Source organism: Anomalospiza imberbis, chromosome 9 (assembly GCF_031753505.1).
Source record: "Anomalospiza imberbis isolate Cuckoo-Finch-1a 21T00152 chromosome 9, ASM3175350v1, whole genome shotgun sequence".
Lineage (NCBI taxonomy): Eukaryota > Metazoa > Chordata > Aves > Passeriformes > Viduidae > Anomalospiza > Anomalospiza imberbis.
Genome location: NC_089689.1, coordinates 20658159 through 20684517, shown reverse-complemented (window position 1 = coordinate 20684517; position 26359 = coordinate 20658159). Strand labels below are relative to the sequence as shown.

The 26359-nt window shown below is 41.4% G+C and overlaps 1 protein-coding gene across 17 annotated transcripts in view; it reads right to left on the bottom strand.

Moving 5' to 3' along the window:
• The window catches only part of PTPRF (protein tyrosine phosphatase receptor type F), a 378733-nt gene that overhangs the window by 265096 nt on the left and 87278 nt on the right, over positions 1-26359 (bottom strand). For all 17 annotated transcript variants that reach the window (XM_068199067.1, XM_068199066.1, XM_068199070.1 and 14 more), the window contains exon 2: positions 23046-23126. The gene's annotated coding sequence lies outside the window, so the exon portion shown is untranslated. The remainder of the gene's footprint in view (positions 1-23045; positions 23127-26359) is intronic.

Genomic DNA, 26359 nt, shown 5'->3' with positions numbered 1-26359 from the left:
AAGTGGAATGGTGAGAAAAGGGGGACCCCAGACTGGCTGTGAGACAGCCTTTTTAGGCTTCATTTTTAATGCCATTACCTATGAATACATTACATTTACTTGGCCTCCAGTCACCTCATTAACCCTGGCATCAAAGCAAGTAACAAATACAGTTAACAATATCTACTTGATAAGAAAGCCTCACACTTTTCCATAACACTTCATCTGAGGAGGTAAATCTTGGGAGGTAAGTTTGTAGCCGTTAACAAGCTATTTCCCTCTCCCCACAGAGGAAGAAATTGTGTTTTTCTCTGACAGCAATATATGATAGTACTGTCGTTACAGCTGTTTTAGAACAGCTTTAAACTACACTTGTGCTTCAGAACTACCTGCCAGAGCCCTTGTTCAAAACTTTCATCTATCAATATATTGTTTCAAGGGAAGCTTTTAGTTTCAACTGTCCAAGTCATCAAGTATACAAAAGAATATACATACTTAAAAGTAGAGGATACAAACCCACTCACTGCATTCAAAACATAATTCACAAGCTCCTTCCCAGGGGCCTTCTTAGACTGGATGACCAGATTTTGTCCATGCTCTGAGACAGCAGCACAGGGCTACAAAATCTCAAAAAAGGTGCCCTAAAAGCAGGGATGAGCCAGCGCATGAGATCTTGTTAGGCTTCCCCTGCACTGAGAATTCAGCCTCAGCTGCTGTGACTCTCCAGATTTTATTTAACCAGCAGATCTCATTTCTTCTACTTGACTCCAACAGAGATATGCTAAGAGTTTCTTTCCAAAGGACTTTAAACAAGATGTGCACACATATTCACACATCATTTGTGTGTATTTTACATCTGCATATACATATTTCTATAAAAATGACACTATGCACATATTTTATGGTGAATGCATTGTCATTTTCTTTTGAAAGTTTCCAACACCCCTATTGTGCTTTGCTTTTCCATCCGAGTGGAAGCAGAGTGGCTGTTTTTGCAGAAGCCAAGGCAGATCCAGAGCTCAAACCCTGCTTTCAAGTGCAAGGACTCTCACAGTCTTGTCAAGTGCCTTCATCTCTGCACCTTGCACTCCCCAACTATAAAGTGATAACACTCTGCCTCCCTGACACTATTTAGTGATAACAGATTTTAAAAACCAGAAAAATAAACAAAATCCACTACGAAACTCTAAAGAGCAAATACTGCTATCTTGAAAACATAGATGCTTACTCCAGTTACCAGACTTCTATAAAAACAAAATTACCTCACAAACATTTTCTGGACTAATTTTAATCTTAAAATTATACTAAACCTTAAGTTTTAAGTGCAACAATTTATACCACCACTTTGGAATGAAAGGCTGCAAACCATTTAAATTCTAGTTTTTCTACCTTAAGAAAAACCTAAAAATATACAGTTTCTCTCCTATAATCCTATAGCAAGAAGAGGTTTTGCTCTAGCAGAACAATGAGCTACAAAATCAAAACAGTCATCTATCCACAGATAGTGCATAAACACTGTATTTTTTAGCACTTCCACATACTGATTTTAGACTAACATCCATCTCACAACAGTAACTGCATAAATGACCATTTCAAGAATGCTGTCATCCAAATGTCACAAAACAAAAGAGAACAAATGATACATCTACTTCCCCGTGTCTCCTCTGGCATTTAGAAGCTGGCACGCGAACAGAATAATCCAGCTCCTGTGCCTCACCTCACCCTTCAGTCCCAAGGCTGGCTCCGGGACGGAGTGAGCATGGGGGCTGCACCAGGAGGTCCTGCCAGTACACCCCATCTCTGCAGCAGTTCCTCCATTTTGCAGAAGAGGGTCCACTCAGCACTCATCTTCCTAATTACACATCAACAATTAGCTGGAATCTTGTTGGACTGTGCATGTCACCTGTTAACAGGGCCCCATGAAAAAGGGCTAAAACTGGCTGTGGCAGATGGGGCTATATATCCTGTCCATCTCTGGAGAGCTGATTTGTAATGCAAAACACTGAATTCAAGATGAGACCCATGGATACAAGGAAGCAATCAGAACCAAACTGATTAAACAAGACCCAGGTCTCAGCACAGCAGGCAGAATACTAAACAGAAACAAAGATACCTTGGAGAGGGAAACAAACCATGCACAGAGTCACACACCAGCCAAATCTTCCCTGAACCATGTGGCTCCCTCTTCAGAAAAATCACACCATTCTCCTATAAACTCACCAAGGCCAGAAACATCCACGCCCCAATCACTCCATTTCAGGTCCACACAGAGGAAAACTTCGGCTTCTTGAGTTGACTGTTTTATAATGAGGAAGCCCAGGGCAGTGCTGCCGTGATCCACATGGCCAAAGACAGCGGTGCTTTTTGCACAGCCTTCCAGTTCAGATTTGCAGTGCCCCAAGTCAGAAGACTAGTCTGGATTATTAGCCTAGCCTCTCACAACCTTGGGCACATGACATTTCATGCAACTACCACTATCCTGAACCCAAATTCTATTTGCCTTGAGCAACTCTGGACTCAGTAAGGGAGGAATCCGGACTGACGCCCAGTACAGATATCACAACATGGGAGGGACGCACTGCTCTGTATATGCCCTGTCACAAGACCTTGAGAGATGTGCCTTGATTCCAGCCTGAGTCCTGCTGGCTCCCGCACCCAGTCACACCTTCTTGCTCTGCTTTTCATGCAGTATTGAAGCGAGTTTATAAATCTTTGCATTGGGAACTGTGTTTTCCCTTATCAACACTCATCTGGCTTCACAGACCTCCCACTCGTTTTGCTTCATGGACTAATGGAAGAGAAGAATTAAACAGACCTCTGAGCTCCTGCAGCCACTCTCTTACAAATACTCCACTGACAAACACACATTTCTCAGCAACACCCTTGCCCCAAAAAACATAAAGAAAAGTGTAATTTAGACTTTTAACACTTTCTCCTATGAAGCACAAAAAAAATAACACCCCTTAAAGCTGGTTTTGTTTTGCTTTCTCTCCAGCAAAATGCTTACCCCCTGGACAGCTGCAAACAACCTCATACACTATTCTGCTGTCTTACGCCTCCCTGCTAAGTGGATGATGTCACACAGCCTCACGAGAATAAAGATACTCTGACACGCACAAAAAAATGAACCAACTAAGCTATAAGCAAAGACTCTTTACGTAATGCTTCACAGACACCTTTACACTGCCTGGGCCTCATAAGCCAGTTTTGTTTTGAGCTTGTTTTTAACCCAAAGTTCAGAGACAAGAAAAAAAACTTTCAAATGCCAGTACAATGCTTGCCCACTGACTTATCAAAACACATACTGCCAAACTGCTGCACAGTTTGAATGCCTCAGTGACCAAGTACTTTTGGAAAACTATTGTAATAAGCACACATATACACATAAAAGAGCAACCTAATCATCAAAATATTCAGAGACACATTATTCAGAGACACTCATGTGGCCTCTAGAAACACACTTCTTGATCTGCATGAACTGACTTCAGATACAAAAAGATGCTGTGGCTCCCCTTCTCCTCTCCTCCCCTGCACATCTCTTCAGGTTTCAGGGGTTTCATTTTTATTTATTGCCTCTCTCTTAGCTTCACAGAAAGTTTCTGTTATTCCACCAGATTTTATCCCTTTCTGCTTGGCAAATGTTGATTCTCACCCATCCTCCTACATGTCTCACACAAAACCGCATCAGCCTCTTTCGTGCAAGCAAAAAAAAAAAAAAAAAAAAAAAAAAAAAAAAAAAAAAACACCAAAAAAACCCCCACACAAAACAAAAAAACACCCACAACAACAACAACAACAAAAAAACCACCAAAACACCACCACCTGTGTACCCTTATCTTAGCCCAGTGTACCTCGCAAGCTGAGGTGCAGCAGAGCCCACCTCCACTGGCTGGCTGGGCTGTGCTGGCACTGACAGCGTGACAGAGCCCCAGGTCCAAGGGCAGGGAGCAACAGTCTCATCCCCCTTGTGCCCCCCGCCAAAGCACATCACTGCTCCTACACCACGTACAGAATTCGAAACTGATGCCCCTACAAGCTCTTGGCTGATGTGACTGTAGGGCATATAACAATACAGCCTTAAAATACCTAACAGTCTCCCCTGCATCTAATGAAGGGGAAAATGAAGGAAAAGCATCAGTAATTCTACTCATGACCAGGAAACACTAATGCCTAATCTTCTTCTCAGGGGGATGGAGCAATGGCATGAAGAAAAGACGACAGGCATTGGTGGTGATACCTTTACTCCATAGGTTTCTCCCAAGTAAAGCATCATGCCTTTATGCCAGGCACTGCCTCAACACTACAACCCCAAAAGAGACAAGATAAAAAAAAATTAGATGTTGTTCCTTTAAGACATTCCTTAATACTGAATACACTTCTCCACTTCTGCGTTCCAGAGCTCTGCTACCTGTAAACAAGAGGTAGGACCAGTACTTTGCAATGCCAAGTTAAGATCTTTGGATGGAGGGTAAAAAGCAAAGTAATATTACAGAGTACAGCATGCTCTCATATAAACAACTTAAAAATCACCATTTAATGATAAATCGCATCATCAGGAGCATCAAGCACAGCATGACCGTGCCAAGGGAGTGGGGATCTGATAAAGGTAAGATTTCTTCTCTTTCTTGAAATTTTTAATAACAATGTAGCAATGAGACTGAGTTTATTTTTGCTAGGAAATCTGCAGAATAAAATGATTGCTATTACTATATCCAGGTGCTTTACACGTGTATGAGTCTAGTCATTTGAGATTCAGCATAGATCTGCTCTCAAAGTTTAAAAAGCATGTCCCGACTTCTTCTTCAAGAGAGGGCACAATCAGCTAGCTTACAGTTAATATGGACAAATATGATTTCAGCATTATTCAGCACTCCAATTTCAATAATGAAATGAAAATTATTCCTTAAAATTAAAGTTTAAAAATCTACCTCCCATTATTTTCCAGTCGTCTAGAAGTTGATGCCCTCCAAAGAGATTTAATGGACAACAAAAGACTCTTCACTGCCCATCTCAAAACACTAAGGCACTATTCTTGTAATGACCATTTGTCTCCTTGGATAACACTGACAGCAAGATGCAAACACAGGCACCAGTGCATGCACTTTCTGGAAAAAGAACTTGCAAGATCTCTTCAAGTTGAAAATTGTATCAATCACAAGCCTTCACTGCAGAGCCAGTACATCAATTTGTTTTGAAGTTACTTCTTTATACTTTAAATATTTTGAACAAAAATCTAGAGTTCATCCAAAAAAAGCTTTAAGCAATAGTACCACTGGCAAATCACTGAAAGCCAACTGCCCAGTATCTACAAAGGAGAGGAGGAAAAGAAAAAAAGCGCTTTTTTTTTTGGTTTGTTTAGTGTTTGTTTTTTTTTTTGTTTTTTTTTTTTTTTTTTTGTTTTTTTTTTTTTTTTTTTGTTTTGTTTTGAGACTTGATTTCATGGTGCCAACACTCATCAGAAAAATAGGTCAGTACTAGCACTGATACCTTTGACAGTGCAACCATGTGCTTTCAGATAGTTTAACTTCTACTTCAATGCTTTCAAAACCCATAGCAGGTTCTTTTAAGAGAAGCAGAGGACTCTTGGACATCAGTAGAGTTCCCTGCTGCCAGGGCACATAGTCCCCAAGTTTTCACAACAGTCTCAAGCGTAACAGCATATTAATCTCTTGTAATCGAGGCAATAATTTGCTAAGCACATCTTTCAGCAACGCTGAGGGCTTAAGCAGTGACAGTGCCCAAGTCCAGTCACCTCCCCAGCTGCATCAATAGTTTTGTGCCGTGGATTGCATCAAGGAACCAGTCCAAATTAAAAATAAATAGGAGGCAGAAAAAGAACACAATTCTCTTTGACCTGAACCAGTCTCCTGATTTATTACCCTGCTGCTAGTGACAAAACAGGTTTAGAGTAAGCAGAAGGAGATGGGCAGAGACTGGTGAAGTCCAGATCATCTCTGCAAGAAAAATTCTATCTACCACAGCAGCCCAATTACTGCATACTGTAAAACCTCTAGAAAAATATTTCAAGGCAGTGTTTTGATTGATTTTCCTTTGCAAAACAATCTCCCACCTAGGGTCTATAGCTACATTTTAATAACATCAGAAAAAAAAAATTCAAAAACCCATGTCCCTCTGCAGGAAACAACCTTTAAGGAAAACCCCAGCACTCTTCCACAGCCAGAACAATGCTCTTCCCTCATCATCAACACTGCCAGGAGGTTAAAGCCTTTGCCAGCTTTCCAGAGGGAGAATCTTCTGGTAAGTGTTGTGTTTCAGCAAATCACTTTCTATTTCTCTTTCAGATCAGAGTCACTGCTACATGCTTCCTTACCTTTTATGAGAAAGAGGCCACAGTTTTCAGAATTTACAGCTCACCTGGACCAAGTTCCTTCAAGCAGCACGTGTGATAAAGATCTATTAATGAGATCAGCCCCTCTTTGAAAACATACTTTTGAGGATTTGTCTCCTTTCTCAGGCAGACCAAAGGCTGTGTCTGTGCCCTGTCCTTAATCTCAGAATCACAACTGATGGCAGTGTGGAGGTAAGACAGGACCTGTAGTTCCCCTAACAACTGGAGAAAACCACAGAGAACAACCCATGGAGAGAGGATTATATTCTCAAAAATTTATAAAACATTTTCCCATTTGTTCTGGGAAGTGGTTCAGAGCAAACTGTTAATCAGAAAACTCTGACAAGAACAGTCTGAGGAAGCACATGATTCACATCTGATCCTTAGATGTTGCTTTCTAGACAACAAGTGTTCAAGGCAACAAGACTGTACCCTACCAAAATGCTCATTTTTATAAAGCTTTAATAGAATGTTAAGTCACGATAATTAGGGCTCCTATCTCAATCTCAGCCTATTTTATTTTATTTCTATCTTATTTTACCAAATTATTAAATAGATCAGAGGCTCAGATTTCAGCAACAGATGCTTTATTTTAAAGTCTTAATTCTTCCTGGCAAAACTCTGATATTTCACAAGATTGGCTTATTGATCAAAACAAGAATATGTATCCCAGGTAACTTTTGTTTTGAAATAATGAGATTGCAATCTGACTTGCAACATAGTTGTTACTCCTGTATCACCAATGAGCACAGTCTTTTATTATCAGCTTCTGAAATCCTTTGCACAGTCTGGTTCTTCAGTGCTGTGCGGTTGGCACTCACAGTGGCACCAAAGCGTCTCTTAAAATGCCATTCGCAGTTCAAAACTGTTGCAATGTATTTAAAAAACATACAAGGAAAAGAAAACGAGCTGCACTGTACAGCTTTCTTGCACTCCGTAATTGACTTAATAATTTCCATAAACCCCAGTGAGAAGTTACCAGTTTGTCAATCTACACCCTTCCACATAGCAGATTTTGGGAAAACACTTTGAAAAGGCTGATTTACTAATTCTGCCCTAGCTACCACTTCTGTAGCAGATGTCATCTAGCCCAAGAGAATAATCTCATTTAGAAGAGCAAAATGCAGCTACGAAGCTAGTCTAAATTTAGATCCACCACCAAGGAAGGAACATTTATGAGGGCATGGGAAAGGTCTGTGTTACCAGTACAGATGCAACCCAAATATCTCATCTACACCAACATGAATTGCTACTAAGTATAAAATAAAATACTGAATTATGGATATACACAGAGCCTACTGTATCTTGGTATGATTGCTAGAAACTCCATTAAGGTCATAAATACAGAGATAGCTGACAAGAAGCTCAACAGAAGGATAGCTGTTCTCCCAGTAGGAGAAAATGCTCTTAACAACTACCTGTGGGATTATGAAAATAGGCTACTTAAGTAGCTGCTGCTATTAGTGATATTGTTCCACCTGCCAGATCTGTGAGAGTTTTCATTTTGAACGCGTGCTTGGAATGCTTCTTCTTTTATCAAGGGAATATAAACACCAGTCTTTGGGGAGGACAAACAAAGCATCTCCCCAGCACGGACAGCAGACCCACTCAGAAGCCCAGGAAAAGCATTAGTAACTGGTGGTGTCAGCATGTTATAGAGGACACAGTCACTAGCTGTGACTGTGACTAACTGTGACAAAACACTACAACTGTCACTTGTGAGTGCAAGGGACATGGACAGGGGTGTCTGAACACAAACACATCTCCAACCCGGGGACTTCACCAACCACACAAAAAAAAAGATTAAACATCCAGGGAAGCAATGAAAGAATCCTGCAAACACCCCTGCTGAAAATGTTCAAAGAAAGAAAATTCTGCCTAACCATCACACGTGATTCTTTTCCTTAAAATTTTTCTTGTATTTGTACGCTAATTTGACTTTTTTTCCTCCTTTACTTGTGAAGGAGCTACTACATTCAAGTGTTTATGGAACTTACCATTTTTCTCACTCTTTCACCCCTGCCATGTCACTGTCATAAAACTCCCTCTTGATTCCAAAAATACTTTATACAACCCTGTTGGGTTCACATGAAGACTTTGAGGACCATCAATAAGATAAAGGAGCACAAGATGCACCAACTAAACCAAAATTACAGACTGCGTCTTAGGTTTCAAGAAAACAAAGGTCTGAGTGATTAACATGTAATGATTCCTAAAATTAAATAATTGCAGAGAAACAGTGCAGCTTAAAGAAACCGAGAATTCCATGCTAACAAAAATTAGAGGTAATTATAATGTGTATGTAAAGGGCACAGCATTCTGAGTGTTAAATCACCTTTAATTATGTTTTCTGGATTTGTAACACTGACATTTGAATTCCTAACACTGCATTGATACACCACGTTAAATCAAACATGCCAACAGCTCTATTCTGAATCACCTTGAAGGCTTGCAAAACAGAGCTGTGTTTGAACACATTTATCTTCTTCCTTACGCTCTTTCAGCTATTGAGTGAGACCACAATGTATACTTCTGGAGTCATAATTGGTCACCAAAGCAACAGCTTGGATGCCAAAAAAGAGGATTTCAACTCGGCTGCACAGGGTGGTGGAAAGAGAAAGGTGATCACAATACCTCCATTGTAGCCTTGATCCTGTGACTCAGACCCTTGGTGAACTACAAGTCGTTCATGCACTGAATCCAAAATGAATAACTGAGAAAGCAACTGAAAACAAGACTTTGTTTTCTTTTAACTTCTGATCCTTGTACTAATGGCCTTTAAAGGGTCTGGGCGTTAATCATGGATCACAACAAGAGAGATGAGAAAGATCCCTGGCTAGATTTTCTTCCAAGTGGGCTAAAAAAGAAGTTTAAGAAAGTATTTCCTCTTTATTAAATTCTCTGGAAGTTGTCCATTTTCTGTTTATTACCAACCCTTAGAAAAGGAGGTCTGCACCATGGTTAGTGCACAGGACTGACAGTAGATCTGGAATTCCTTCACCACAAGGTAAAACCAGACATTTACACACCAGAGGCCTTTTCTCATGTTGCCAGCAAACTGTGGCTGTATGCATGGAGAAACAATACCCGCATAATGTTATTGCTTAACCTCTTATAAAGAGCTTAGGTTTCTTTCCAGCTGATATTCTGCTATAAGAGGAATGAGATGGGATATTTGTTTTCAAGTCTTTTCCCCCTTCGTAGTGATGCCCTTTTCCTTCCATATGCTAAGGCAGCTGTTTATCAAGTTTCACAATCCATCTAAAAGAGGCTAAATTAATGAATTTCCTTTGCTTGCCTCCTCTGTTTTAAAGGTGTTACATTACTCCCTTTGCAGTTTGTGGTTCAAGAACTGCAGCTGTGAGAAAAAAAGATATTTATGCACATAAACACATTATTGAAAATATTTACATTAATTCAACGTGACACAGAACCCTGTCCGGCTAGACCCCCAGTCACTATGGCTCAGCTGCTGCAGAGCTGGCAAGCCCAGGGCTGAGGATGGGGAATGTCTCACCAGCCCTTTTCCTGTGTGCCCAACCTGCCAAAGCACCAGCACACTTGGACCACCCCAGTGCCTGAGCAGCAGTGAATACCCTTCTCCATCCAACCCATCCATATGCTCTGCTGCTGCTGTTAGGCAGTAGGGAGGGATGAAGGGGGATAGCACTGTGAGGGCAGTGTCCCTCAGGCAGAGGTCAGTAGCAAATGGGGCATGCAGAAAGGCAAGACCAGCAGGGCTGGGTAGGGAGCTTCAGGAGCAGCGAGGCCCTGCCAAACCCAGTGCCCTGCTGGCTCTTTTCATCACTGCCCTGGGTGTAGTGAAAGCACTGCCTTCCTATGGACCTCAGGCTGACAGCACAGCTTTGTGAAAGGCATCTAGCACATTAGATCTGCACTTCCAAAACCTCCAAGCAAATCCCAGCTGCTCCCTTCAAACCTGCCACGTGTCATATATTTCCTCTATTTTCCACGTAAGAAGGGGGCTGCAGACACACAGCATCAAACGCTGGAGCAGCAAAAAGCTCCTGCTGTAATAACTCAAAACAACAGACCAAGAAAGATGGTTTGTCAACAAAGCGACCAGTGTTAACCCTGACTGCCACAGAAATTTCAGGCATTGAGGAATGATATGAAGAATTAAAAGTCAATCTTCAAGGATTTCAGAAGTGAACTGCCCACAGCTTAGCCTCTCTGAGGTTTCTACGTGATGAAAGCACAACAGCCTTAACTAGCAGAGCAAGACAAAGAAGCAAAGCCTACTAAATAGCTCCATAACAAATCTGCAAGAGTCGTGGCATGCACTGTCGGCAAAAGGTAGGTTAGGCTGGGATTTCTCAGTTTTCACTTTGTGATGACCTAAAAAAGATGAGAGTTTTACCTATACAGATAAGACAACGATTACCTCACTCCTATGAGTAACACTTAATAAAGATTTGATTTGACCTCATTTTAGCTGCATTGGAGAAAGGCATCTCAACATCAGTAACAACAAAACAGTTAACACCAGCACTCACTGAAATGCTTCTGGATCCGCCAACCCTAAATACCTTACAGTCAGCAAATGGGATGGTTTTATTGTTTTTAAATACACATAGACATGTATTTCTTAATTATACTTTAAACCAAGAACAAAGGTCGCACATATGCTCTTAGCAAGAGGCAGCTATCCAGTCACTATGTTCTGTAAACAACGCCCATCACTTCAACCATCACCAGTAGACCTTTAGACTTCGGCATCTCTTGGCCCCTTTCATATTGGAAAAACATCATTAAAACAGATTAAAACTGCTATTGCAGTCAGACTGCTTATTTAAAGCTTGAAGAAAATGTGTACCTGCAATGCTCTCCTTCAAAACAAATGATAAAATCGACTGTTATTTCAGACTCCTAATCTTGGAAAAAATATTCTCTCTAATCAGAGACTACTAAATCTACTCTCTCTTCTATTAAAACTATATATTTACATAATCACAGAACGGTTTCAAAGATGTATTTTTAGGATGGATACACAGAGCCCTCATATGTGTTCATACATGCTGAATTAAATAACTTCAATAAGAAAAGAGTGTACATAGAGTTTTACAATTAACATCTGCTTTATCTCTTTTTTGTAAGATGACATTCAAGCTATATGCATGTATCAGAGTCCTTTATCTCACAATACCATCTTCCCCCAGAGCATTCATGTCTCACTTCAGTAAAATATCAGCACGCACGGGCTTGAAACTGGCTTTACCTGCAGCAGAGACAATTCCCAGACTATCAATTTGTAAAAGCATTGGAAAAGTAGTAAGAACAATATTGACAGATGGGCTCTCCCACATTTTCCCTGCAAAAGTCTCCACTCTGCAGCCACCTTCCCCACAAATTAGTCTTTGGAGAGTTAATAGATAACCATCCATTTCAGTCTTTGAGACTTCAAAAAAGTGGGCATGGGGTATTTTGGGTTTTGGGGTGGGTTTTGTTGTTGTTGTTTCCCTGACCCCCCCTTTTCCTAAAGTAAATTACACTTTGAACCATGCTTTCAGGAAAAGGTAAACTTAGCCATCACCACAATTCACTTCTTTCTCTGGAACTTCAGAAACATTCAGGGTTTTTACTCAATGTGTAAGATATCCAGAGCTATTTCCAGGACTCTGAAGATACAACCCATCGGCAACGCTCATCCACAACTGGCACCTTGGGTGTTTGCCAGGTCTGGGGACCACACCATCACCAAGCCTACACTTTTGGTTTAAATTACTTTCATCTCATTTGCATTCCCTCTTGATATCTGAAGGAACAGACGTAGCTTTAGGTCTTCTTGCTAAAAGGCCCTGCTGTAGCACTACAAAATTAGGGACAAAAGAATACCAACTCAGCTCAACAGGACAGATCTGTCCCATTTACAATTCTCAGGAGGAAGCCAGGGATGTGTCAGGGAATGGATCTGTCCACTCCCACCTTATCTGTGGACTGTGGTTTTAACCTTGAGCCTATATTTAAATTGAGGGCTCATTTTAAGCAGCAATGGGCACTCCCAACCTCAGGACATCAGTGTCCTCGGCAGCAGAAGGTACAGCACGTCTGTACTCATTACCAGGTGTGCTCTAATTACTGCTATTACCGACAGCCAGGGAAGGGCTGCAAGGCAGCTACTCTTCAAAGAGAAAAGGCAGAACAGGGCAGCAGAGATTACCCCAGCAACTGTAAATACTTTGCCATCTGCAGTCACTGGAATTAACTAACAATTTTGAAAATGCTCATTTATTCCCTGGCCACACCATGCACACAGGCACCTATGCTGACCATACGGCTATGGTATCCTCAGCATCTCCACACCTGCCTGATCCATGGGCCACACAAAGTAAATACAAAGAAATGTAAGTGGAGGCACACTCATGGGTGGAGCAAAAGCTCGTCTATACATAAAAACAAACAATACTTCAACCAACTGTTATTTTTATCCGTATGTAAACAGAATCACACAGAGAAAGTAAATCTTCCGCCTTGCTCTTGCTGTAACACTACAGTAAGAGAATTATCTAGCATGGCAAAGGAAAGTAAATTTCTTAAGAGCCGAGCTGGAAATCCAAGCCCTGCACAGTAGGTGGGCTGAAGCACACCAGAGTGCAAAACACCCAGCCATGGAAAGGGCTCCTGAAGAGACAATGATTTCCAATCAATTAGGCCACTGTATAATGGATACAGCTGCCAGTGTCTGCTCTGATGCCAGGAAGCAGTAGAGGGTTTGGAATCAACACCAGATCTCTAGGCAGTGCTGGGGACTGTATTGAAAATGCACATGGCTTTGGAAAAAAAATGTATATGAACTTCTGGAAAATTCTATAGTATGGTACCAGGATCAACAAATTCAGTGAGAAAAGGTCAGGGTGATTCAGCATTTTGGAAAAAATCCCACTTTAGTCTGTGTCCTGGCCGTGGACCAAAAGTCAGCAATGCCAAGTGCTGTTTGCCAGGCCAGGAGATGCAAGAAGACCCTTCCCTACCCCATGCTTGGGGGCACCAGGAACCTGCACCCAGCAGGGACTGGGGAAGAAGATGCCAAGGCCAGGGCAGCTCCAGGGACATCCAGAGGGGCAAGAGCCCCTGGACCATTAAGGGAAGCCTTGCTTTTGCTGCTAAAATTAGCACATGTTAGGAAACAGATTCAGAGACTCTCTCCTGCTTCTCAGCAGGGACCAGGGGTTTTTCTCTTCACTGGACATATGACTTGCTCTGATCTGACTCAGCTTATGGAAGACAGTGAAAAGCCCTGACTTCCAAACAAATAAGTTTAACAGATTTCTGTGCTTCAAAGCATGTGGGTTAAACTACAAAGAATTATTCATTCTCCATAGTTACTGGCCACTGCCATTCCTTTAACAGTGGGATACCCATCTAACACATACAGACATCAATATACATTAATTTAATCCACAGGTCCCTCTTCCCCTGGATAAAGGGCCAACTTTAACCCTATGCTACTGCTGGAAAGACAAGAAAAGCTCTGGAGGAGCAACGGAAAGAACTTGTTTCTCCACCTGAAAGCACCCATAATTAGGAAGTGATGGATGTCGCTAGTAAAAGTGAGTGATGTTTTTCAGGAGGGCTCTCATCTGTAACTGCACTGTTTTCAGATAAAATAACCCCTTCTGCCAGGCAGTGTCAGGAATGTCTACAGCCAATCAGTCACTGCTATCCAGAAAAAAATATGACATTTTTGTCATACCATCTGTAGTGAACATTGTATCAGCCCTTCTTCATTGTGTGCCTCATCAGTCAGGGAGGGCCCCACCCTGGCAACACTAATAGTTGGTGGTCCCGAGATAAAGAGATAAATTGAAATTTTCAAAAACCTCAATCCCACTGCATGTGTTACAGAAGTCCTTTTGAACAAAACACCTTTTACAAGAGCATAAAATCATATTTGCCATCTGGAGTTAATGACTATCAAGTAAAACTCAGGAGGAAGACCTGCTCACCACTCCTGCATGCTGGCCTACAAAGCGGAACCACCACAAGAAATAACTTGGAAGGAAGTCAACAAGATAAGCAGGATCATTTCCAACTCGGACACCATAAAATTTCACACCGTAACAACTTCATTTACAAGACTTTGACAAACATTAAACAAGGAGAACAAATATCTAACACAATTAACTGAGATTACACATATGGCCTGAAGTCTCCGTGCCACTGTGCAAGAGCCAGGAGAGACTGTCCCAACAGGGGAAAATGGGGCAGCTCTGTAATTACGTGACCCTACAGACTTTCACAGTATCACAAAAAGCAACCGCTGGACCACCACAGCTCTGAACAAAGTGGTCTTGTCAGCTTTACAGCACTGCTTCAAAATCAAATCAAAACCAAAAACCCCATCAACATGATTAAGGAAATGGGACAGATGAGCTAGACAGACCCTGAGCCTTTGGGAATTCTTTATGTGATCCCTGTCAAGCAGCCTGGCTATGTTCTTAACTGATTAAATCAGACCTTGACAGAAACCTTAAGTGTCAATTTTTCAATATTCTAATAATTGCATGGAATTCTTGCTAAGGTTCATGCAACAAATGACCACTCTGATGACAACACATTCCCTTTTCTACAGGTCACCTTACAAAATTTGATGGAGCCTGAGAGTTAACCTTTCATTACCTAAAAAACCATTCTTGATCTTTAAACACAGCCAATGTATAATAATATTTAACCACTGCATGTTAGAGATTACATATCACTATTACAAGCTCATAACTATTACTTTTGCAAAACACTAAGAAAAAATAGATGCTGATGTCACTGATCACATGTTTTCTATTTATTGTGATGGGAAATAATCAGCTTCTCTGATTAGGTACATGTTTATTATATTACAAGGCAACAATTTCTTTCAAGCACCCAATCCAATCCACGTGCTTGACACAAACGTTTCTTAAAGGCTAGGAATTTAAACACCTGTGTCCTAGAAAATACATTGGTGCTTCTAACAAAGAAAATGCTGAAGCATAGAAGAAATTTAAACATCTGATTACACCGTTTCCTCTTGACACATGACTGAGAAAACAAACATTTTTACGTTATTAAGAGACACTAAGGGAAGCAATCCCTGTAGTATCTGGCCCTTCTGAACTGCTGGTTACCTGGAGAAGCACTGCCACTCACCTGAGACAAATATAATTCAAAAATTTCAACCTCTAAAGATAAGGAAGAAGGAAATCGCTTATTAAAACTCTGAATAAAACAGGTGGGAAAGGACCTTGGCATGTCCAAATCCATGCTCAAAGCAGGAATAACTCTGAAGTCAGACCACGCTGTCTGGAGCCTTGCCCAGCTGATTTTTGAATACCTTCTAAAATGGAAGCACTACAAGCTCTCTGGACTCTTGCTCAATGCTCTTTCATGCTGAAGCTGAGCTATAGGAACTTTCCTTGCTGCACACCGTACACTCTCCCTCTTTTCCTTTCACTGCACTCCCCTGGATAACCTGGATACTGCCATCACCCCACCCAACTGCCTAGGGGTGGGTGACCATGGTCAGACTCCCTCCCCCATGCCTGGGAAGCACTGCTCCCCTGGACCCCACTCACACATCTCCTGCTCCAGTCCCCAGCCACCCACAGTCTTCTGCCTAATTAATCTGGTTTTGGCACCTTGCTTGACTTGCCTTACTCATACTTGTGACCACTAGTGGGATTCAACCTTTCCCATCAACTAGGACAACCTCTTGTCCATCCCTTGGCTGAGATGGCAACTGACCACTTGGTCTCCTCACCCACAGGCTGGTCAGACCCAGCTCCAACAATACCCACTTCTCATTCTAGTCCTCAGCCTACAGCCAGCCCACATTCCGTGATGCACCACCCTTGCAGCTGGACACTGCACCATATCTGGGGCCTCAGCAGCACCATTACCTCTAATTACAGTCCTGGGCATCCGCTCCAGACACAGCTTTTCCTTTCTGCAACTGTCAGCTTGTGCACAAGTGATGATCCAGTGCCCGTCCCAAAGCAGTCTTCCTGTGCTGTGCAGCCCTGCCACGTCCTCACCACTTTGTATTTCCTCATTTCAACTCATTAAGTTGTAAGCTGCAGATTTCCACATGCCTTTTCAATCTACCATGGCCATTTAACTCTGTACTATGCTTCACCATGCTTGAGCACCTCTCAGTCTGGACTTACTTGCAGATTTAGTTAGTATTCCCTTGTCCACACCAGTAAAGAGAACAGCAAATAAAGCTCAGCCCAAGACAAACATGGGTGTATTCACACGCCTCATGCCATCTCCCTTCTTCCCCTGATTTTCACAGTAAATTATGGGTAACTACACTTCAAACATGGTCCTTAAACTATAATTTGTTTACCATATTATTAAATACATATATTTCCTTATTCCAGAGAAATGTCACGAGGTTTTATCAGAAGCTATTGAAGTCAAGGTAACATCACAGGTACTGCTATCCCACAGTCTTTATTTTCTTATCCTCCAGATTCCTAGAAACTGATTAAAATTTTTGTTCCAATTCTCCTAGCACTGCAGTTACACTAACTAGTCTGCAAGTCCCTGGATCTCCCTTTTTCAAACTGAGGTAATGCCATTGCCCTTTTCAGTCCTTCAGGACCTCTCCTAGCCTTCCCAATTTCTAAAAGATAATTGTAAATGGTTCAAAGGTTGCTTGGCTAGTTGCTGATGTACCCTAGGGCAAATTTCATCAGGCTCTGCCTATTTGAATATACCTATCTTATCTCCTTTTTCTGATCTATCCTTTTTCTACTCTGCACTTTACTCCTATCACCCTGTTTAAATTAATTTAATGTGAAGACACACTCAAGCAATACAATAACTACACGATATCCATTTAATATTTTTATCTTTCAGCTATAACATTAGCAAAAAAAAAACAACTCCACACTATTCATGTACTATGACAATGGCCTTTTGGAGATACAGAAGAACATTTAGGAAGATTGGTCTGAGCAAGACTGAAGACTGCAAATGGCTTAGAGCAATCCTCAAGCTGGGGTGTGTCATGGTTTGACACTGGCGCGATGCCAGCGCCCCCATGAAAAGGGGGACACTAAGAAATGTCAATAAACTCATTGTCTGTGCAGGAAGATTTAAAGAGAAATTTTAACTGCATTTTAGAAGGGACTCTATCAATTACTAAATCAGCCTAGTTTGTTTTTTTAAGTTAAAAGAAAGAAAAATAATCCAATACTTCCCCAATAGATGAAATATTTGATAATCAAATGCACAATTTCCTGTTGATTGCCTAAGTTATCCAGCACTGATCATTGCCAGGGGTGGTGTACTGAATTAGACTGACCACTGGTCCAAACCAGCACAGCGAGTCCCACTCCTCCATGAACACAGACAGGTATCTCGAAGCACATACAATTTTACTGCATCCATCCACCTGTTCTAGCCGTAATTTACCTTTCATCAGCTGGAAATTACCATCCTCGTGGCTGAGACGTGGCAAGACACTATAGGATCACTGCTAGTCTGCTTCTACACAAAGCAAAACAGCTTTAGATCATCCTCTGTGATTTCTATTTTGTTTCTCAGCAAAATGAACTAGACATGGTTGTGTGCTGTTACCACATTTCAGATGAAGCACAGTAACGTCTTAAATGGCTTCATTTCCATCCTCAAAGACACATCAAGGCTCTGTTCTGTGATCCCCTAGGCAGAAGATGCAATGTTAATGGAGATTCTGGCTGTCACTTTTAAAAGCAGTTAGTGATTTGAATGCCTCAATTTCTAGTGTACCCATCTTTAAATATTTTACAAGCTCCAATTGTCAAGAAATTATGAACACTCAAAAACTACTGGGCAGAGGTTCCCATCCCACTTGGTGTTTAAATCCAGAATCCATTTTACCTGGTACTTCTACAGAAAATCCTTTTACAAAACTAAAACCCTAGTACTAGTCAAAAGAAGGGGGAAAATCATTTTCTTTTGCTAGCCATGATGAAAATGCAAAAAATACATGCATTCTTCCAGTTACACAAAATACAGCAGCCTACCCTTGAATATGAATCTGTGAGTATTTTCTTCCAGAGTGATATACTGAAAACATTCTCTCACAAAATACTGTAATCAGCTTTCAGTGAAACCTACTTTACTGGACATAATATAAAGCTTGATTTCCAACACCGTCAGGAGAGAGAACCCACCCCATATTTCCAATCCATATATTGCTGGTACTTGTCCCTACTGCAAATGCATCAGTAATCCCTGTCTTGCTACCTGCTTCCCCTGAAAAACGGATCATAATTAGCAGAATCCCTGGATCTCATCCTTGAGTTAATGATGAATAAAAATAAGGTATGAATAGAGAGAACAGTCAGAACAGTAAAATACTGGTAGTCTCTGCTGCTGTTCCTTATTCCACTAGTTGAAAAATTCAGACTCTATTTTAGTCAGAGGAGTTTGGTGTCATGCAATTGTTCAGTCACAGCTCAGCAAACCTCATTATTTCAGGCCTCTTTAGAAATCCCAAGTTTTGCCCCAGAGTAGGATGGGATGCGTATCCGCTTGCTGTGCACTGTGCCCCAGGAATGGCACAGCTGGTGCTCATGCCCAGCACAGCCCCAGGAGCTGGCACAGGCACCGGGAACCCCAGCACAGTCACAACTGCGTGCTTTTTAATCCATCACCCCGCTGGGCTCTACTTCAAACCCACAGTTTAACCAATACTGGCGGGTTTCAGCCAAGCCTCTGCTGATAGCAGACAGAACGAAACCAAGTTAATTAGAGGTAAATGTAGCCTCAAAGGAGATCTCAGCACCAAAACTCCTTATGCACATTAACTTATACAGCATGTATTTTTAATGAGTTCAGCACTTGTCTCGAGTTTAGGAAACACTCACATGGGGTGGCAGCTATTCAAAGCCATTGCGCCAGAGCACGAGCAAGTGCTGACTCTGCAAGATGACAAGGTTATGTTGCCAGTTATGGAGATTCTACCTTTATTGCACAACCCTCAGATACCTAAATTTAAATTAAACAGGTGAAGTGACAACACAAAAGCCACCTATCAATATACTCATCGTAAAATACAAAAAGGAAATGAAAAAGACCAGAGGGCTAAAGCTTATATTCAATTTTGCAAATATGGTTAAATCTTGTAACATCTCCAGCATCTCCTGAGCCTCTTTTTCATAAATAAACTTCTGAAAATATGTATCCCTGTAGAGAGCTAAAGCAAACACCTTCAAAGCAGATGGGAATTTTACAAGTGCAACTTTGGAGCTTTAAACCCCACCCTTCTATCTCCACATGCCTTCTCCAACACTCATCATGTGAAGCCAGGTAATGGCCAATAGTTGCATGATTTGGGTTCCAATATATTAAAGCAATCTACTTATTTGTGAGATAAAATGACTTGCAAAGACTGTTAAGTCCAAAAAATACATAGTCACATCTAAATAAGGCTGAACTATGCCAACAAATTCTGCCAATGACCTTTTGAGCCTGTCATTTAAGTATAGCCAGAAAACACTGTTCACTGGATTACAATGAAAAGGGGTAACTCGCTGTTTTGCATTAATTATACGTTCCAGCCAATATGGCATTAACACACAATTAAATCACTTTGAATCACGTAAATCTTGTGCCAACGTTTTGTAGAAATATGTAACCTCTATTGCAGAAAACAACCCTTCAATAAGAATATGGTATCATAAAACACTTTCTAAAATGTAAATAAACTAAAGAATAAAAACGTTCAAAGTATTATAAGAGGACAGTGTGACCTAATGACAACATTTTTACACTTTAAAGTCCGAATGAAAAAAACTAATTGTGTAGAAGTCTCAGTTTGAACTGCAATTCCAGTGGTATGCCACTTGTATAAAAATCCCCCAAACCACGATCACATAGATATACAGTACTTCACTAGCAATAGCCAGTTCAAATGAAAAATCTAAACTTTGTTTTTCTTTTAATCTTTTCAAGCAGTATTCACTTTAATAAATTTCTTAACTTCGTGACTGTAATATTCAAATGGATAGGTATTTTTGTATATCCCTGAAAATGCAACCATACAACAATTTTAGTTTAAATGAATGACAAAAGACTGCTTCAGGACAGAGTGCTGTCTCAGAACTCCTGAAAACTTAATCTGTATTCTGCTAATCTAGGTTACAGTTTATCTTCAGGGGTTCTCCTGTAACATCATGCCTTGATGCTTTAGATTCAGCCTGATGTGATTGAAAAGGCTTCCTTTTCTTTTTTCTCCCATTCATCCACTTTGTTCCCAGGCTCTCCGTCCCCTCCTCCCAAATCATTATTAGGGAAATTATTTTAAAAGAAAACCCTTCAGATAAACCATGACCTAGAACAGGGAGATTCTGCCCAATTTATGTTGCAGAAAGTTGATTTACTATAAACTATATTATTGCATGCCACTCAAACTGTACTTCCAGCCACATTTTTTATTGACTGAATCTGTCATCTTTTCTTTCCTAAAACCTGAGTTTACTTTAAGAATGACAGAAGACCTTCTCAGGGTCAGCTGAAAGCATTCATAACTGCACGCACCAGGAAAGAAGTGCTATAAAACTGAGAAGCCCTCAAGGACAGCTGTTTTGCTGAGGAGCTGCATGACCAAGCTGCCGTCTCAGCTCCCGTGTAATGTCACTTCTCCTGGTTCAGTTCTATCACCAAGTAGTGCCCTCCCGGGGGGGTGGCCATCTGCAAACTAAGCTCTAGGATGCTTCCAAACACAATACAAAACAAAATGCAGATGATTAGGTAAGAAATGTGAACTTAAGAAGACAGATGCTACCATAATTCAGATACTGTCCAGGTTTGCAGCTCACCAAGCCTGCCCATCAGTGGGATATACTCGGCCCTGCTGTCCACTGCCAGCCTGGTATCATGCTGACAGCTGCATGGGACAGGTGAGCCTGCAAGGAAGCTGGTGGGCAACAGGGAATCTGACCTGTCTGCACCTCTGCACACTCAGCACCTGTTCATGTCCTGTCTCCTGAGCTAAGGGAGAAGGGGATCCAGTATTCAAACTCTGTTCTTCAGAGGGCACAGCAGCCCAGAGCCTTCCTGCTCACCCTCCTGCCTGCACACAAATGCAATCATGCCTACCCAGGCTCACCTCTGAGGAAAACCAAGCATGCCATACACCACAGCAACACATCCTTCCCTGCCCTGCTGCTGTGAAACACAAGGTTTCAGAAAGCAGCCCTCCCATTGCATCGTCTCTGTATAACCCCGCAGGCAGCACATCCCAAACCCTGAGCACCATCTCCAGCTGCACCTGCCCCTGCCCAGCCCAGCACCAGGTGCTGGCAGGATCTCCTCCACAAGGCTCTGAGCCCAAAGGCCCTGGAGCAGCTTTGTCCCCGCCCCAGGACCACATCAGGAGTACTTTCAAACACACATACAAAGACATACCTACCATTTGTCCTTCTATCTCCACTTAAGCAGCAACACCAGTTCTGATGCTAGAGAAATCTTGCCTGTTTCAAGCATCAGCATCTTAGCTAATGAATTTTTGCTACTCTTCCACACTCAACAAATACTGGGCAGAGTGACATACAGCCTAATAGACTGTTAAGGTCACTGGCCAGCTCTTTAATTTTATTTAGTACACTTTGAGTTCATGAGTCATTAGGGCCTTATTCTTGGGGACACAAGGACACGTAATACACACTAATAAAGAGCATAAATGTGATCTAGTATGTGTATTTTACAGATTGTGAAATTAGAAAGATGGCATTAAATATTTCTTTGTAATGTTATATTTTTAAGAATTTTGATGATTTTAACATACATAAAAATATTTGTCATAGCCTGCTGGTGTATTTCTAACTTGTAACATTGCTGTAACTCTAAGAAAATTCTTTAAGTAGTAAAAGTCACATTTTAAATACCATCTTGAAGAGAAAAAAGGGCTCAAGGGAGACCTAACTTAAAAATTCCTTACTTAAAAAGGGAAGAAGACATTTTTCAAGCTGTTACTCATGATATTTGATTTTATGATCTAAATTGTAATTCAGAGCACACATGTGTCAGGAAGTTTGCAATACTTTGGAAAGGGATCAGCATCACTAATCAGGCACTGAAATCCAATTTCTGGGACAATCTGGGAGCTCAAAGCTGCACATTTCAGCCGGCTTGGAAAGATCTTTGAAAAATAAAGTTAAACAGTAATTATACATAAGTGTGCTTGAGAAACTTTACACCTGTCTTGACATGAATCAGACCTTTGCATGGATGATGAAATTCTTGGCATTGCTTTAGGTGATTGGGATGGCATTAGCTTAGGCAGGGTAAGAATTCAACAGCCACAAGCCTAGACAGGTAGGATAAAGGAGTTACTGACTGAAAAAGGCAGGGCAGCTTATCTGTGGAAGTCTAAACATGCTAATCATTTAACATAAACAGATCTGCTGATATTTTTAGAAAGGAATTTCAACTCATAAGTAACAATGTTAAAAAAAGGACACCAGTATCCCTAATCATATTTTCCACAGGTCCTCCCAGCTCCTTGCAGATTACTAAAACTCAGACAAAGGAAAGGAAAAGAAAAACAAAGAAGTAAAAGGAGGAAGAAAGAAAAAAAGCCAGAGGTAGCTGGGTATGGGATTAGGACAATAATGAACTTGTTGGCAATCAGTGTTTGACTGCTGGCTATGCTACAAGACTACTGCAACCTTTGTCTCCCTCTGCCTCAGTTCCTAGTCTGTAAAACCAAGTGATAATATTTCCTTACCTCACAGGAACGTTCTCAGAATAAATCCATAAATGCCTGGAAGACACTGAGACACCACTGTCACAGAGGCCATAAAAATACCTAGGGGAAAAACAAACAAAATAAGAATAAGTTTCAGAAGTGACCAAAACAGCAGAGATATTCACAGATTAAAGGTACAGCAAAGATTAAAACTTTGCTTAATGACATGAATTCTCCACCCTGGGAAGAAGCAGTTCAGCTCAGCACATATTCCCATACAGCACTTTTAAAAACACGACCAAGGGTTTTAAAAGGGACAATTTCCCCTATTCTCCTTGCACATGACACAATCATGATAATCCATCACCAGATGAAAGCAGGAAAGATGTTTAGAGATTAGCTTTGCCCTCCATGACAGGCATCATATCCAAGAACCCCAATCACAGCCAACAGAGCCCGACATACTGACAGTGCTCTTCCTCAGCCTCCACATCCAATTCTAACTGCAGAGCTGAGCTCTTCCAGTAGTTAAAAAACTTTCAGCCTAACACTTATTCCTGAACAGCTTTTATCCATTTGTTTTCATGCCAACATTGATCCAGCAGCTTCAACAGCTTTTCCCTATCCCTGAAGCTTATTTCTCTGACAATAAAAAATGAATTACACCACCTCCCTGTCAGGGCTCATTTGCCCACCGAAATCAAGCAAGTTCTTATCACCCCACATCAGCATCTTCTGCCCAATCCCATCCTTGTGGCCCGCTGTCACCTTGCAACTGCCTAAACGTGTGTTTCTCCAGCATTTTCAGCTGGTAACCCTCTCCATCCCAAACAGTGCAGAGCAGAAGCTTCTCTCCTAATGCCTTCTAAGGTTATGACCCTGCATGCCATCACCATGGACGTATGTCCCACTTGGACTGCTCTGGGTCTCAAGGTCTTTCTGAAAGACACCCTGACCTTTCATAACACTGACTGTGCCTCCTACCTGTTTCACCTCTGAGCCCTCAGGGCACTGCTTTGTGGTGCCAGAGACATCATGGGGATCCTGCATGGTCTCCCTAAAAACATACCTCCTTATCTTCATTGTCAACTCAACCCACAGCTGATGGCTTGAGCTCAACTCCACTGCTAAGCGTACTTTAACATGAGCCAAATGACTACAGCCCTCAGAAGGATAAGTGAGTCAAAATTATGCAAATGTACAGAATACATTACTTAGTCTTTACAAAGTACACATTTTGTAAGCAGTTTCAGCCCTCTTACAGATAATGTGATAGTGCCCTGAAATTTGGGTGTCTGATGGTTGCTGCATCATGCACTGATCAACACAGCCTTGGTGGGAGAGGGTTTGCTCCAGTTCTGAAGTGGGACATGAGGCTTGAACAGCCTGCCTGCCCTGTATCCCCTGTGCTCAGAGATACCTCCACCTACCCCCTCAAACACAACACCTTGGAGATCCTCTCTCATCCCCTCAACAACTCAGGTGACCAGGACAACAAAAATCCCCCCCAATTTCTTTCCATTTCTGTGGGGAGAGGGCAGTTCCTTTCCTCCTGGCACTTTGTGTGGAACCAGCTCAGGAGCTGCTCAGACAAGCACTGGAGCTGGTAGGAGGGGAACAGCAACCTCCCCCCACTTGCTGGCAGTTTGCCCCTAGATCAGACTGGGACATATTGGAAGCTTCAGCCCAGGGAACCAGAATACACTCACCTTACCAAGGACTCTGATCCATTTAAAACTGTGCTCCAATAACCTTCACAAATAAATATATTATGCAATTTATGTTATGCAGCATTGACTTCAATGACTCTGTAGCAGTGCTTACACTACTATATTTACTTCTGGCACACACTGGCAGCCTTCAGTGTAATTATTCTGAGCGTGCTTCTGTTCTAAACCTGGAGGTCTTACCCTGCCAATATCTATGCACAATGCTCCTCAGTATGTTTTCCATAACTTTGACCACACTGTCCTTCTTTCTTACATCCCTGCAAGCTCCGTTATCTAGAACATGTTGTGAGTTTTTCTTCCTTTCACACAGGGTCTCAATTTTATACCCCAGCACCTCTCCCTCAGTATCAGATCACCAACTTTCGTCTTCAGCTGTCTCACACTGTTGGTCTCCATCCCTCAGGAGAGAATTTTAGACAAGCACCCTGGCACCTCCTGCCAGGCTCCCTGAAATTTGAAGAAAACCCTCTTTTAGGCATGCACACATCTACCTTGATGCCCATGGCATGGATCAGCATACTAAATAAACAGAAGAGAGATTATATAGATTTGTTTTCTCTCTTCCTCCAGATTAACAGGATGACCATTTCAGTACTGGCTCTTTCCACTCTCTTTATCAGTCTTTGCTGCAGGAATGGCAGTTGCATCTGGAGTGGAATCCATCCAGCAGTAAGTGGTTTGTTAATTCCCAGGACACATTGCATACAGAGAAGGATACTTAAGCTACTTAAAAAGCAACCCTTTATTAAATGCATAAAAATGCTTGAAATTTCTGTAAGCCAACACTTTAAATTAATGACTTCATTTAAATATATCAGTCTCTGCTGCTAATTGTTATACTGCTTTTTATGCATTCTTTTAAATGTGCTCCTTGGAAACCCTATAGAATTTGCTATAGTTCTAACACACAGTTGCAGTCATTCATGGTACACATTCATGTATTTCACTAGAAACCTCTTTCTCCCAAAAGCTGAAGTAGCTTTTTGCATCTGTGTAACAGGGGCAGTTCAAGTCAACTATTCTCAGCTACACCATAGTGACACTATTGCTAGAAAGGGAAGTGGAAACATCACTAAAAAAAATCAAAACAAAGAAAAAACCAAAACAAAACAACTTAACCAAAAACAAACAAAAACCACCTAACCCAAACTACTTTTTCTACATTGAAAATATTAAGATGGAGCAAAGATTTTTCAGATGAGGTCAGAAAATATTCTCTGTCATATTAAGCACTGTTTAATAAGCAATTGAGGATTCCTGGAAATCCCTGCCACAAGAGGATCTGTACATGCCGAAGTGATCACTTCTGCTCTGAATTTCTTTGTGTCTGTTCATCTGTAAGATACATTTAAAATTTTACACTGATTCAGTTTTGGATGTCTTCACTGACTTTATAAAGGAGATGTTCTGCTTATATAGGGAAAGGGCATATAAACATTAGGTACTTGCTATTGAGGATTAAACATGAACAAAAAAATTCATCAGCAGTGACCAAAGTGGTGATGGCAGTTCACTGGAAATAACCTCCTCCGTGCAGCACACTACAGTCTCCATCTGCTAATTTAGGCTGCTGGAGGCCTCGAGTGATGAAAGAGAGGCCATACCAACAGGATTTTAGCACAG